Below are 16,061 nucleotides of genomic sequence, written 5' to 3'. Positions count from 1 at the left end.
TTTCTGTAAGGCCCGTGGTTTTCCTTAGCTTCATGTACTGTCCTGTGTAGTTATCATACAGGGAGTTTACACAGCATGGAATCTTGTGATGAAAGACTGAAGTCCGAGCAGACGCACTGTGAAAATCTCCAACTTACTCTGGCAATGGTTCACATAAAACTCAGATGAAAGTAGATCTAAACTCAGTCACTAAGCTCTTATCTAAGTTTTAACATGTTAATCTAAGTTTTAACGTTCTTTCACAGGTAGCACAGTGGCTTAGCACTTATGTCTTGCACCACTGGGGTCTTGAGTCCTGGCCAGCGCAATATTTATACGGAGTGTGCATGTCCCCCCACATTCCAAAGACATACTGATAGGTTAATTGGCTCCTGTCTAAATTGGCCCTGGTTTATGTGTGTGGGACTAACAGGGTTATTCACAAAAGGGTGAAGGGTTTGGAGAAGGCAGGAGAAGTTAACATTCTAGGCCAAAAAATCTGATTTGAAAAAAATCTCCAATTCAGCTCACTTTCCAGTTCAGCTATGTTGTCCTAGATGGTTCACTTCTCCTGCCTTCTCCAAACTCTTCACCCTTTTGTGAATAACATTGTTAATATCCAATGACAAACACTGGTAACACTGTGTTGAGTGGCTAATGCAGCTCTGGTATTCATTTAACATGGAGCCACAAAAAGTAAAGTTTGAAGTGCACTGAAGATCGCAAAGTGGTCGTGGTAGTGGATGGGTGGAATATTCTGCAGGTTTCCATAAAAAATTTTTTTACTTTTTAGAGCATGTTTCACCTATATTTAGGACGAAACATCATGGTCCACTGATGTCACTAGGAGGAAGCCAGGTCAGAGCTATGATGTGCAGTTGATACTGGAGTGAATTAATGTAGGCAGAAAGTACCTGAAAAAGGCAAAAGGAAATTTAGCAGCACTAAGATGTAAAAAAGGATGAAAAAAAAAGGAAAACAGAGTTGCAGATCTTCCACAGCAATGATAGCTGGTCCCTCATTTTATTGCTGCTTGGAGCAGCTTTTAGAAACTGCTGAACAATTTGAGGGGATGAGATCTTTATTTACAAAAAAGTAATAGCTCCCAACTGTCCTGCTTTTGGAACCAAATCCCTCTGTCTGTCTTTCTTCCTCAGTTGCCCCACTTTTTGGTTGTATATCCCTCTATAAATTATCTGAAAGTTATACTTCACTAAACCTTTTATCCAGCTACTAAATGATTGCATTTGTTATATTGAAAAGCTGGCATAAAGCAGTTGTGGTGAAACAACTTGTACATTGAGATGGTTGGTGATCAGTCTACAAAATTAATTACAAAAACACTTTTGGTATTATCCAATAATATTTTGCATATTAGTCTTTTTGTTCTGCTTAACTAAGGGGGGGGGCAAGCAAGGTGTGTCTTTTGCCTACATGCGTTGGGACACAAAATCTGGAGCAGTTGCCCATGGCAAGCAATCAGCTTCTCTCTTCAGTTTGTTCAGTTAAAATTTGAAAAATAAACAGACGCTGATTGGTTGCCATGCACAGCTGCTCCAGTTTTGATAAATCCCCCCCATTATGTTTAAATACCCTGTTTCCCTGCAAATAAGACCTAGTACTATTTTTGGGAATTGCTAAAATATAAGACCTACTCCGAAAATAAGACCTAGTTATGACCATTCCCAGGGCCGGTGGTGGCATAAGGGGGAACTTGAAGAGCCGCGGGAGAGAATCAGCGGTGCCAACGAAGCCAGCGCTAGAGGAATCGAGGCGGCACCGGAGGGAGAGGAGCTGCATAAGCCGATGCCTCCTCTATAGCGCCGGCTCCTGTCACAGGGCTAGTGAGACCCAATGCGCTCTGCCTGTGAGGAATCGATAGTGAAAGTGCGCTTCGCTCATTCTGGCCAGCGATTGGTTACCAAATTGCTCTTGGAAAGGTACGGCACCCCTGATTGCCCTGATCACCATATTTATGTACATGAATACATGTAGACTTTTCTACATGAATAAGTGTACGAAAAAAAATAAGACATACCCCGAAAATAAGACCTAGTGTGTTTTTTTTTGAGCCAAAAAAAAATATAAGACAGTGTCTTATTTTCGGGGAAACACGGTATGTTCCCCTTAATCATTTCAGAAAGTTGGGAGGTATGGTTTCAGTTGAGATTTGCAAATTGATAGAGAGTCTTCATGCCTGTAAAAGCTCCCAGTGGCAACTTGTTGGAGCTTACACAGGGGTTCCTCTCCTCTCTCCTAATGGTCCAATGGAGTGACAATTGAGTGAAGGGGAGGTGAGGTTGTGCAGATGGTGGGGTCATCCTTAAAGTTAACCTGTTGTTTTTGCATAATGAAAGCAAAGTTTTACTTTAAGTAGAAAGGTTGTGGCAGGTCATGTTTTGAGGCTTCATTACTTATTTAAATATAGAATATAGCGTACAGAATATAAGGGTACCCAAACTAATTTCTGATGTAAGTGGAGGTATATACCAGGCATGAATACAACTATTTGATGGATGGTAGTTCCAGGGCGTTTACGCATAAGCTGCCAAGAGTGTTTAGAGCACATCCTTGCCAAGCTCTCCCTGGCACCCGCTATACTAGATCTGTGTGGAGGCTTATGGCTCAATGAACCTGGACTACTGCACACAGTCCATCCACACCGCAGAAGCGTTAACCCATTAGTGCTTTTATATGCATGTGTTTTATTATGCAAAGTGACTGAAAAACATTAGGAATAGGGATGGTTCAAAAAATGGCCCAAATTACAATATGCACCAGTGAGTGTGCTTATTTAATGGGCCTGTTTAATGCAGTTACACACACGCAAATGCCACATTTCCTATATTGTAAAAACTCGCTGAGCTGCAGTGCATGGATAGAACTAGGCATAAAGCAATAAATAGGATTTCTACAAAAAAAAATACATTTCCATGCAGTAATATGTATGTGTCTTAATATAGGGAAAAGACAAGCTTGAACAGGTCGTTAGTTAAAGGGAAATTTTGATTCCCGGGTAAATATTTGGGGAATTTTATAATCCAGTTTTTTTATTATTTGTATAAAATATTTACTTTACAAATAACCATTCATTATTCGGTGTATAGCAGGTGCTTGCAGTGCAGTAAGAAAGCCCAGTACCAGCTTTATTCTTTCTAGCAGACTGTGTCATCTAGGGAAGGCCCCTCCTCTGACTGATTTAGGTTTCTGCTTAGAGCAATGTTTGCTTTCTATGATTTTTTTTGCCATCTAAAGGTTGCTTGAAGCTCCCCCTGTTGCCTGCAAGTGGTAATTTACAAATGTCCATATTTGTCTAAATAACTAGTAGTATGTATATAGTAGAATAACCTTTAATACACATAAACACTAAAGATTCTCTTTAAAACAGCACTGCTAGGGCAGCATGATGATGCACAGCCCCCAGGACGCATGGCCTTGATACTCTGGAATCATCGAAAGTAGGTTGAATAACAATGGGCACCTGTCAACCCTGAAAAGGAGCGGTGCTGGAAATAAGGTAAGTATTGTAGCAGTAGCTGCCTTTTTATTTATTTTATTAATAATGTTATTTTAAAGCTGGACTGTAAAGATATCTATAAAACAGATAACATAGCAATCAGCAATCTGCATTTATATTAACTTCCCATAATCCCCTGAAAATCAATTAGGATTTACTGGCTTGTTGCTGCCATGTATATTTTTTCAGGTACTGGGGACTGAAGAGGGAGATGCTTAGCCAGGCTTACAGAAGGGTGGAGCATAGGGAAGATCTCACCAGCGGGGTGATGGTCAGCCATACCCCAATGTGAAATAAATGAAATAATAAGCTGACATAGGAGGTCTGACAGTTCTGGTCTGTCATCCTCCTGGCCACACACTGTCTCCCAACTTCTGAGTATATAGTGTGTGAGGTCAGATACCTGATTAACAGCGAATGTCAGACTTCAGGTGATCTCTGACCTGTTGACACTCCAGCTAAAGCTTCAAGCTGAGACAAAATAATAAAAAAGTTTTTTAAATATTTCAAGCCTGAACAATTATAATGAATAAAGACAAATTCCTGCATTAGCATCATTTTGACTGGTTCTTTTTAAGAATGGTGAGCTAAATTAGGTCAGTCCACCACTGCCCCGCACCCAGACCTGCCACACATTCTCTCCCCAGCATGAGCCGGATTAAGCTTTGGCACACAGAAAAATACTATTTTCTTTTCTCTAAGATAAGAGGAATAATCCTGAATGGGACTCCGAGATCAACATTTACAAAGATTTCTGCCAAAGATAAAAAGAAAAAGCTCTTCTACAGCTCACATAGGCTCATTTTTGTTAAGTCAACAACCCCTATGTTGCTCAATTAATGTAATCGATGCTTGGCTCTTAGCACTGCATGTGATTATGAAGATGAGTAGACACAGGGATACTGGGGCTTCACCATTTTCTCAGAAGAACAGTACTGAACAAAGAGTGGACATGGATTGCAAATGTGACCTGTGTCCCCAGGGCCAGATTTGCCTTGGGGCAGCAGGGAGTAGAGGGGCAGCAGGGGTGTGGAATTCCTATCTCCCGATGCCCAGGACATGCAGTTCCGGGCGCTGGGCAGGTAGTTGTTTTCTACATTTAGCCCTGCTTTGGCCAAGCAGATCTAAATGTACAGCGCGGATGCCGCCACTTGTTTTGTAGAAGTGATCTCGATGATGCCGCTGAGATCACTTGTATGCAGCCTGCAGGTCTGCCATTCTCCGTGGGGGAGGGTTGGCGGGAAGAGGAACCTGGCCTTGGGGCAGCAGAGAGAGTAAATCCGGCCCTGGATATATGACTACAGGAGAATGTAGTAGGGGATAGGCAACATGGGGGGGTAGTTATGAGTGGCCACTGGGGCCGCAATATATGGCTGTATGTAACATGGGTGTATGTTAGCAGAAATGGATGGATTAACAGATGGGAGGGGTAGGACGTTTTACTACTTTACTATGGTCTTAGCATGTTGGGGGCAGCACCATTGGCCCAAATGCCTTGCTTACTTATAGCAAATGATGATGTAACTCATGTGCACGGGCACAGGGAGCCAATTCATCCTGGCACCAAAGGCATGCCAGGAATGTACACTAAACCGCTCATTTGCAGCTCAGTGTAAATTCTAAAGAAGCATTGCTGGTAAGCAGCAGAGGAGCTTTTATGACATACAGAGAGACATGAGAGTCTCTTTTGCTATAACAGCCTGTCTGGCAGCAATGTTTTTTCTACAAACTATACTCCCACTTTAAGCCTCAGGCAAAATTGTGTTAACCACTTGCTGTCCAGAGCATTTTCTTACTATTTACACACACAGGATGTAATCTGAATTTGTGGCTAGAAAACAGCTTCGGACCCCCAAACAATGATATATTTTCTAAAAGCGGAGGCCCTGTAGAATAAACAAATACTAGTTGCAATTTTTTATGTTGCACGGTATTTGCGCAAATGTTTACCAAACCAGTATTTTTAGGATAGAATACACTAATATGAAATTTAGTGCGCAGAAAGAAGAATATAATAACAAATTTCTTGGTAAAATATAAAAGATGGGGTCAGACCGGGTAAAAAGATATCAAACCTGTCAAGCCTTACAATTGTGTTTACCCTAAAAACGACCATACCCCAAATTTCCCAGAGGCGACACTTTAAAAGCTTTTACTCAGTGGGGTCACAAGGGGGGTGCGGCCCGCACCCGGGTACCACCATTGGAGGGGTGACACCAAGATGACTCACAGTCATTTTGGTGTCACCCCCCTCTGAAAAGTTGGGTGCTCGGTCATGGACCGAACGCCCGACAGTATCAGGAGAGAGGAGGGGACCCGGCGGCATACCTTATCCCGCTAGGTGGCTGTCTCCTCCTCTCTCTGCCGGCGTCCATCACCAAGATGGCCGCCGGCAGGTATCAGAATACTGCCGCGCGATGACGTCATCGCGCACGCGCATGGTGACGTCACGCGCATGCGCAGTGACGTCTCGGCGGGGTGGCACTCGGTTACCGCTCCGGGTGTCACCCAGCCTCGGGACGCCCCTGCTTTTACTGCTCATTAGTTTAATGTAAGCAGTGATTAATGGCCCTAGAATTATTGCTCTAACTCTGATGTTTGCGTCGATATGTAACGCGTGGCGCAATTGTGGTCAACAAGGGACTCATGTTTCTGTTGTATATGCATGCACATGCAGGGCAGAGCACTTAAAAAAAAAAATTTGCATGTTTAATTTTTTTCAATATGTTACTTTCATTTTTTTAATTTGAGGTTTTTTTTTACACTTATTTTTATTGCTATCACATAGGGGCATAATAATCCCCCTATGTAATAGCAAATAGGGTGTGACAGGTCCTCTTCATGGAGACATCAGGGGTCTTTCAGACCTCTGATGTCACCTAGGGACCCCAAAGAAGCTGATGAAGCAGAGATCTGCTTCCCCAGCTTCTTCTCCTGCCTCTAAGAGCCGGAGAATGTGCCCAGTGACATCACTTCTGGGTCTGGTGATCGGAGGAGTGATCAGTGCCTGGAAGCTTGCTGATCTCCCTCTAATCAGTCAGGGGAGACCCACTGTGCCGGTCCCGGGCCCGCACAGGTACAGCGGAGAGGGGCACACATTCCACCGCACTGTACAAGTGATATACAAACTAGGGCTGCAACAACTAATCGGCATAATCGATTATAATCGATTATTGAAAAAGTTGTCAACTTTTTCAATAATCGATTAATCGGTTTCCGATCAGTTGGCCCTGTTCACAGCTCCACACGCTGTGCGCCGCACCTCCTCCCCACCTCATGCTCGCCGCTGCCAGACCCGCCCTCCCGCATCACACTCACCGCCCACCCACATCCACGATCGGCACAGGGACGCGGGGAGATGTAGTAAGGAGGAGCAGGTGTGGGGTGATGACAGCCGCCAATAGACAGGTCCGATCTCAGAAGCAAGTTGCTGGAAGACTGCTCAGGTAAGCCTGCACTTTTCCACACGTGGTGCTCTATAATGTATTGCTGGGATTTGTATTCCTCTATAGCTGATGGTACATTGAGCTGTATATTATACATAGGAATACAAATCCCAGCAATACATTATACACTGTATGTATAATGTATTGCTGGGATTTGTTGTACTCCTCTATAGCTGGTGATATTCTGCATTGCGCTGTATAGAGGACTACAAGTCCCAGCAATAATACATTATACAGCGCAATGCAGAATACCACCAGCTATAGAGGAGTACAACAAATCCCAGCAATAATACATTATAAAGTGGTACAATGCTAAATACCACCAGCTATAGAGGACTACAAAACCCAGCAATAGTACATTATACAGCGCAATGCAGAATGCCGCCAGCTATTATGTACTATTGCTGGGATTTGTTGTATTCCTCTATAGCTGGTGGTATTCTGCATTGTGCTGTATAATGTACTATTGCTGGGTTTTGTAGTCCTCTATAGCTGGGGCCATTCTGCATTCATTGCTGTATAATTTTACACTTTCCATTTCACTATATTGCACACCACACTATCTTTTTTCTTTTTTACTTCCACCGCTCCAAGCTTGCTCCTGTGATGGACTACAACCTCAATACAAACTAGTAGTCCCATCACTGGAGCCTTTTTTTAAACTGTTATTTTATTGTTTATCCGATTAACCGATTAATCGAACCTAATAATCGGCTAACTAATCGATTTTGAAAATAATCGTTAGCTGCAGCTCTAATACAAACGCTGGATCACTTGTATCTAAACAGCAATTGCCGGCTGTTTTAAAATGATACCAAGAACATACATAACCGTTTCAGCACATGACGTATTTTGACGGTGGGCGTTCCTGCGGCGGTTAAATTGTAGACATTGTAGGCTTAATTCACAAAGCTTTTATACAAGGGTAAGTATCTTACTTTTAGCTGTGTTACTCATTTTCAAATCTCATGGACTCGGCTAAAAAAGATAACTGTCACTTTTTTTTTGTGAATATGGATCCTTATCCCGGCGTGTTATCCCTGTGAAACCAGCCTACAGTGTGTGAATTATTTCTTCATAAAGTGCCCACCTTTTGTCTCCCACTCACAGGCTTCCATCCATACATGACATATAATTAGTACATCACATGCAGTGATATCTTATATGGGCAGTGGTGTGCAGTACAAAGATGCCAGGCACAAAGTAAACGAAAGGTAGGTCTCTGGATGGAGGATGAAATATTACAATGAAAAATGGATTCAGGTCACATTTATACATAGTGTGCGTGCAGTCACAATCAATTTTTCACAATAACATTTCACCCATTAATAAAAATATTGCAGTTTTTTCCAATGTAAAAATACTATTTCCAATTGCATGTGGGGCAAATATGATATATGCAGGGCTGGATTTCCCACAAGGCCAACCAAAGCCCGGCCTCGGGGCAGCAGGGAGTAAAGGGGCAGCAGGGATGTGAAATTCCTATGTCCCAATACCCGGGACATGCAGTTCTGGGCGCCGGGTGGGTAATTGTTTTCTACATTTAGCCCTGCTTTGGGCAAGCAGATCTAAATGTACAGCGGGGAAGCCGCCACTTGTTTTGTTGAAGTGATCTCGATGATGCCACTGAGATCACTTGTATGCAGCCCGCAGGGGGGAGGGTTGGCGGGTAGAGGAACCTGGCCTTGGGGCAGCAGAGAGAGTAAATCCGGCCCTGGATATATGAATACAGGAGAATGCAGTAGGGGATAGGCAACATGGGGGGGGGGTAGTTATGAGTGGCCACTGGGGCCGCAATATATGGCTGTATGTAACATGGGTGTATGTTAGCAGAAATGGATGGATTAACAGATGGGAGGGGTAGGAAGTTTTACTACTTTACTATGGTCTTAGCATGGTGGGTCAGCACCATTGGCCAAAATCCCTTGCTTACTTATAGGAAATGTATATATTTTTTCCCAGTGATGGTTTTATAAATATACATATAAAATAGATCATCGTGATGTAAATAATTGGTCTGAATTTGTGTTACACCTTCCTGCCAGCCATATATGCTCCATACATACTGTGGCAGCACAGCAGTTGAGCTTAAAGCAGAACTCCAGGAAAAAACTAATTCTTAACCATTTCAGTGGTGCTCCCCCGCACTGCAAGGGATGGGTGCTCAGGTTAGATGTGTCTAGGTTAAAAAAAAGTTATACTCACCTGATTCTCAGAGACGGCTGTATCATAGACCAGTCCCTTCCGCCTTGCTCCCCCTCCGATGCAGCAGTCTAAGGATCCTTGAGTCATCACATTCTATACCTTGTGTATAGGACATGAGGACGCCGAGGGACATATCATCACAGCAGCGGAGGAGGAGACAGGCCTGACGGAGCAGTGTCACAACCAGCTAGATCCGTGGTTCGGATAAGTATAACTTTTTTTTTTTAACCTAGACACAAATGACACTGCAAGGGTTAACAATTTTTTCCTGGGAGTTCTGCTTTAAATCCGCCCGCTGCATATATGCATACAGGCAACGCCGAAGAGAGTGTGCTCAGTTGGTGCTTCCAATACAGTGGCGGAGCTGTCACCAACAGCTCCCAGTCCCAGTTTACGATCAGGAGCTGACAGGACAGGCTGTCGATCATGTGACCACTGTAACAGCCAATGATCACATGATAGGGAAGCCGACCTCAGACTCCAGGCATTGCGAACCCCCTAAAAGGCTGGTGGAAGATGGTGGCATTGGGTTAAAGTGTATATACAGGCAACATTTTTTCTTATAATTTTGGATAGTGTGGTCAGGGGGTAAGACCTTTTGTTAAGACATAAAAAATTAATTTATGGCAAACATTGCAAGAATAACTCGAAATATATGTTCGCTGCAAATACTCTTTTCGCTTTTTACACTAGCTCCAGGCCTGTATATTAGGTGCCTCCATTTCCAGTGGATTTGCAGAGCACCCCTGGTGCTCCGAAATCTAGGGTGCTCTTTTATTCCCAGTTGTTGTAACTCTGCAGCACACATCCACTCTCTTTTGGCTGGCTCAGTGTGATGGACAGCCTACCTGACCAATTGGGACAGGCAGGCCCGAGTGCAAGCATGCAAGCTCTGGTCGCTCGGTCACTGTTTGCATAACGCATAACAGTCCATGAACCCATCGCACTCCTGACCGCTTTCTCCATGTAGATTAGGTGGGTGCAGCGGTAGTCGACGGATGGCAACCATCTCAATGCACAGAGAGAAGTATGGACACCGGCACTCCAAATAGGGTTGCCAACTGTCCGGGGTTCCCCCGGATAGTCCGGGTTTTAAATGTTGTGTCTGGATTTCATGGCAGCAGAAACCCAGAAACAAGATGTCAGGCAGACAGGGGCAATCAAAATTAAGATAGGGGCTACTGGCCCCCCGCTGAAAGTAGTCGTGACTGTGATATTTACATATGAATGGGCGGCGCTATTTAAATATGAATAAGCTGCAACTCATTCTCCCCAAAACATTTCCATGCATCGCTAGAGTGTTCGGGTTTCGATGGAAGAAAAGGTGGCACCCCTAACTCCAAAATGCAAGTCAAAGGCATCTAATTGTGATTTGTTGCATTTATGTCAATAAATAGACGCATTTGACTTGCCATACTTCTCTCTGTTCGCATAACAGGATACTTTTTTTGCATCCCAGTTGTAAATACTGTATCTGCCATTCTTTAGACAGGGATAATATAGCCGAATGTTGACAAACGAACATACTTAGATTTATCTATGCTATTAAAGTGTCACGGTGCTTGCTGCATCTATTTGTGTGTTACTGGTGTGTAATGCTCTGCACTGGCATGTCATTTTGCAGTATGTTGTGCAGCATTGTGTCTGACAGACTGCATTTCCACGCTCGGCTGCGCGACAATTGTCAGCTGGTTTACAGGCTCATTCCAAGCGAGCGGGGAGCCCAGGAGACACAGATGGAGGGAGGGCGGCCGCCGCGCAGTTACCTCCACTTAAACATTTTTGTTGCTGTGTTCAGATAAAATACCCAGAGGGCCTAGCTGTATAGGGTGCTAGTAATGAAGGGCACAACAAACGAGGTACATCAAATGCTTCACAGCCGTTAATCGTATTAAAAAGGGTTCATTGTTAATATTCATAAAGGGTTTGCTAACACTGTTAACATCAGCAGATCTGGAGGTATCTCCCCCCACGGTGATCAGACTGTACTTTACAACCTTGATGTGGTATTTAGTGTGAAATTAGGTGGAATATGCCCAGTAAGAAAAATGTGTTGTGGCTGTTGCAGCTTGTCAAAAAAAAAACTGAATACAGTAAACTCTGTTATCCGGTATTCAACTAACCAGAGCTCTCATCTAACCAGAAAAAAAATCCCCTGTGTACTCACTATACCATATCATAACATAAACTCTGTATTGACTTTATATTATTTTGAAATGCGGTAATCAAAAGAGAATTTAGACAAATAGGCACACGATCGTTTCCAGGATAATACATGCAGCAGATCAGAAGAACGTTCTTCTGATCTGCTGCATGTATTATCCTGGAAACGATCGTCTCCAGACAGCAAACTCCGGAATAGTTTGCTGTCTGGAGATCAGTGTCCCTGGTTAGCTGGTAACCAGGGACGCTGATCTCTCTGCAAGTGGCCGGAGCCAGCCGTAAGATCACGGCTGGCTCCGCCCAGCTGTCAGAAGCAGGCTGTCGGCCGGCCAATGCCTTTGGCTCGACTGAGATTTTTTTTCTGAAGATACGGGGAAACAACGCGATTTAACAGCCTTTGAACGTGGGATGATTGTTGGCGCTCGGAGCCATGGAGCGAGTATCAGCAAAACAGCAGAATTGGTTAAATGTTCAAGAGCAGATGTTGTTAAAGTGTTTAAAGACTGGACTGTCAGCCGAAAATCTGGGTCTGAACGTGCGAATTGTGGCCGTCAGCGACTAGTCAATGTTAGGGCAGAACGGAGAGTGGCAAGACTGGTACAAGACAACAGAAGGGTAACAGTGCCGTGTCAGATTCCTCGCATCACCTTTCAACATCTCGTGGAGTCACGAGGCGGCCCAACGAAGTCATCTCGTGGAGTCATCTCATGGCCCAACGAAGTACTGATGAGGTGGTCATAATAATCTGGCCACAGTGTATATTTTATTTGTGAAAATAAAAGGAAGAGTTGGTTTGGTTACAATGGGCAACCGATTATTTTTCTCCAGTTACACTTAAAAGAATTTTATATAAATAATTGATCCGATTCTCTACAGTTCTAAAATGGCCAACAAAGCTCAGCACTATTCACGCTATTCTCTATACATTTGCCCTTGATTTACCCACATCAGTTGCAGAAGGCGATTAATTAAAGTATTAATTAATGTATCCCGGACTTTTTCTTTCAGGTCAGCCTCTATAAATTATTTAAAAAGAAGGCTAAACTATGCATATGCATTGCTGGAATTATGTATGCTAATGTGCTCAATGTACACGGGGTTTTTTGTGTGGATCTGTCATGCCAATGTGTAATTAAATTTTAATATGTCTGTTCTGTTCAGTTTTTTGACAACTCTGGTGAAAAATACGTTTCATTTTTTATATATATATATATTTTACAACAGCGCTAATTATAACCCGGGTTCATAAAAAAAATAATAATTACACGTCTCGCATTTTTACAGATTTTTTTATGCTTATAATGCATTCCTGTATGTATTTTACCTTTCGCCTTACCATATTATAGATGCTTAATTGCGCATCAGATAGTTATACTCATCTGCAGCGTGGAACTAGCAGATAATATAGGCCTGACACATCAAGATGAGGTATCGCATATTTTATGCAAAAAAAAATGACATTGCAAGCGTTATAATTACTAGTGACAATATTGCTTGAATTATCTAACCATTCATGGAGAAGTGATCAAAGCTTTCCTTTCATCACTGAAGCTGAACTCCAGACAAACAGCTAAATATACACTGAGAGCTGTTTAACTTGTCAAATACAATTGTAAATCTCTTCAGTCACTGTTATGATCAAGGCACCCCTGCCAGACAGCATGCTAAGGTTGGTGACCTTAAGTTTCTCCTCTGCATTTAAAGCAGACCGTTACTCCCTTTTACTAAAAATTATGTTACATTAATTAGGGGGATCTTTGAGTGATCCAAGTAGGTTTCAATTAAATCCCTCCACTGGCCCCATCCTAGGCATCAGTGATGTGGAAGAGCCCAGTGGCCATCAACTTTAAGGGAGAACTATGGGGTTAGGGCTTTTCCACATAGTTCTCCTAAGGGTAACGAGAGGACACAACCTAGCGTCCTTCCGTCACCCAAAGCTCAGTATACCGCGAGCTACAGCTCGCGTTATACTGAGACGCCGCAGCTGGAACGGATCCCGACAATTCTGTCTGGATCCACCCAGCTGCGTGAGTGACAGCTGGCTCTGCCCCATCCGTTCCGCCAGTCAGCGCTGGAGGATCGAAGCAGGGGGGAATCCCTGCAGGGAGACGTGAGTGACAGTCACGGCTCTCTGCACGGATAGATCGAGAAGTGAGCGAGCGCCGGTATGTGTTCGCTCACTTCCCGATCTACTGAGCCAACCTGTGACAGTTTTTCATTGTCACAGGTCGGCTCAGATTATGAGGCTGAGTGAAAATCACTTGCCTCATAATTCCCCTTTAAGAAGGGTAACCTTTTTTTTTATGGATCCTTCTCAAAGCACCTCTTTCCATGAAGAAGAATATGTGGCTTGATAAAGGGTAGGCGGCTTCACCCTTGCCATGGGGAGATCCTAACACCTCGTATATCTGATGTTCCAGGAGAGTAGCATGGGATGAGGTGGAAGACTTCAGTTGTATAAAAACAAGATAGAAATAAACCCTCCAAGTGTTTATCCTGCAAAACACAAGATCAGCACCATGGACAGCACATAGCATTCACTTTTCTGAACTAGATGCAGCTCCCTCCTTTGCCTTCTACCCCTGGCCTGACAGACACAGGGTGGAGGCTAGTGAAGGGGAGACTGGAAATAAACTGTATAATCACTTTTATGAAGGATACAACTCAGAAGAACACAGTGCTTACACAACTAACCCTTACCACTCTACTGGCAGCGTTTTGTTGTTCCCAGATGACCCCTTCAATTTACTAAGCAATGTATTTACTGTTTCATCCATTCTTGTTTAGCGGGTTTACATTGCTGCTTATGGTTAGCGATGAGCCGAACAGGTCCGAGTTCGGTTCGAAATCAAACTTTAGAACATCCACAAAGTTCGAATTCGGACTCAATTCAAGTCTATGGGGGTAGAACATCTTAAAAAACAATTGTCCCCTTAAGAGGGCTTATATGCAAGTTATTGGCCATAAAAGGTGTATGGGGATTTGGGTACTGCCCCGCGGGACAGGAATCAATCTAGAAAAATCTTCTAAAATTACAGTTTTTAAAGGTGCAGTGGTTTTAACATCACTTAAAGGGTAACAATAAACATGAAAAATTCCTTAAAATATCGTGCCTTGGGGGGGGGGGGTCAGCTTTGGTCACATTACATCTGGTTACCAGTCAATGCTGCAGAGAGACTACGAGAAATGACCAGGTAAATCCAATCCATGCAAAAAAAGAACTCCAAGCAAAAGTGTTCTTAACCCTTTCTTTTAACCTTCATTTAAAAAAAAAAAATTTAATTATTGATATTAAAGTGTTCTGTCCCCGCTACACGTTACCCTGTGGCCTGTGTATAGCTCAACATGCAGCTAAACCCCCCAATTATTCTGCAATAAGGCAGACTGGATGAAATCTTGAAGCTTTATTAACCAAACAGGGTGAGTAAAACTGGTAAAAAAACATTGAAAACATACAATCAGCATATTAACATGTAACTAAAGCCATAGCTCACAAATATTCAGAGAAACAAGTCCATCCCTACCAGCGATGCTGCCGTAAGGGGAATCTGGGTGTTTTCTCCAAACGTGCTCAGGATGGCACTAGATGTTCCACACCTCAGTTCCAAGATGGAGTCAGATCCCAGGATGCACCTGTTCCCTTCTTCTTAGACTAGAGATTGCTGGGAACCTACCATAGGAAAACAGCCTGCTTTGCTGTAAATAGAGATACATAGGGAGTTAACAAGCACAAACACGTTGCAGGGTTGGATAAAGAAATGTAAACTGACTTCCGGCTGCTAGTTTGCAAGGCCGTACTGTCAATTACATAGTACTTACAGTTACTAAGGGTACGGAGCTTATCACCTTTTTTTTTGCCAGTTGTCATCCAAACAAAACCTCCAAGACAATCAAAACCTCCATATTAAAAGCAGAAAATGACAGCTGTGCTCCAGCAACTATGGGTAATACTGCTATTTTTGCAGAAGAATAGAACACGTCTTGCAGATCATTTGCATACTATCTGGTTGCTATGGGATATACAATATTTCTCCAGATGGCTGTGTTTTAATAAGCCTTGCATGTTTTCTTGTTGCTGAGGACAGTGAAGCATGACAAACAATAACTGCAGCGGCGGTCACTGAGTCAGAACTGCAACAAATCAGCATGCCAAAATATCATGCCATTAGCAGCTCAGCATTCCAGTACAATGACTTGTTTATAAAATCAACATTATCTTTTTAGACTGTAAGTTTGTACTGGCACAGAGCTGTCTCCCTGGATTTTTTTATACTGTTGTTGGTTGTCGTTTGTAGTTGTTGTTGTTGGTTTTGCTACTCCATATTAGCCTCACTGGAAATTTTCAATGCATTCATATTATCCATGTTACTCATCTTTGTTTATGCCCCAAGGAGCTGCTCGTGCTATTGAATCATTTAAGACAGTGGTTCTCAACCTGTGTAACCTCAGGACCCACATTTGTCTTTGGTCATTAACTTGCTGCTGTGCTGTGACAGAGCTCCATCCATACATGCATTGCTTGTCCAGCTTTCTTGCAGGCCTTGTAGAGGTGCGGGAGCCAGAATGTGACGTCACCCCAGTCCAGGCACCTCTACAGGGTCTACATCGATCCACGTATCAATGCAGCTCCCTCACGGCCATAGCTCCAGCCCACCCCACCTCAAGCTGACACTCAGCGTCGGGCAGCATATTTTAAATGGCAATGCTGTGGGGAGGCTGAGAAGACTCTCACCAAGAAAAGTGGAAGGCAT

General features: G+C 43.3%; 1 protein-coding gene across 1 annotated transcript in view; it reads left to right on the top strand.

Annotated features, from left to right (window-relative positions):
- TMEM91 (transmembrane protein 91) overlaps nucleotides 1-16,061 on the top strand; it is a 53,308-nt gene that overhangs the window by 29,250 nt on the left and 7,997 nt on the right. The window lies entirely within an intron of this gene.

Source organism: Nanorana parkeri, unplaced genomic scaffold (assembly GCF_000935625.1).
Source record: "Nanorana parkeri isolate BGI_ZX_2015 unplaced genomic scaffold, ASM93562v1 scaffold221, whole genome shotgun sequence".
Lineage (NCBI taxonomy): Eukaryota > Metazoa > Chordata > Amphibia > Anura > Dicroglossidae > Nanorana > Nanorana parkeri.
The sequence above is the reverse complement of the archived record's forward strand: the minus strand, read 5'-3'. Positions and strand labels throughout refer to the sequence as shown.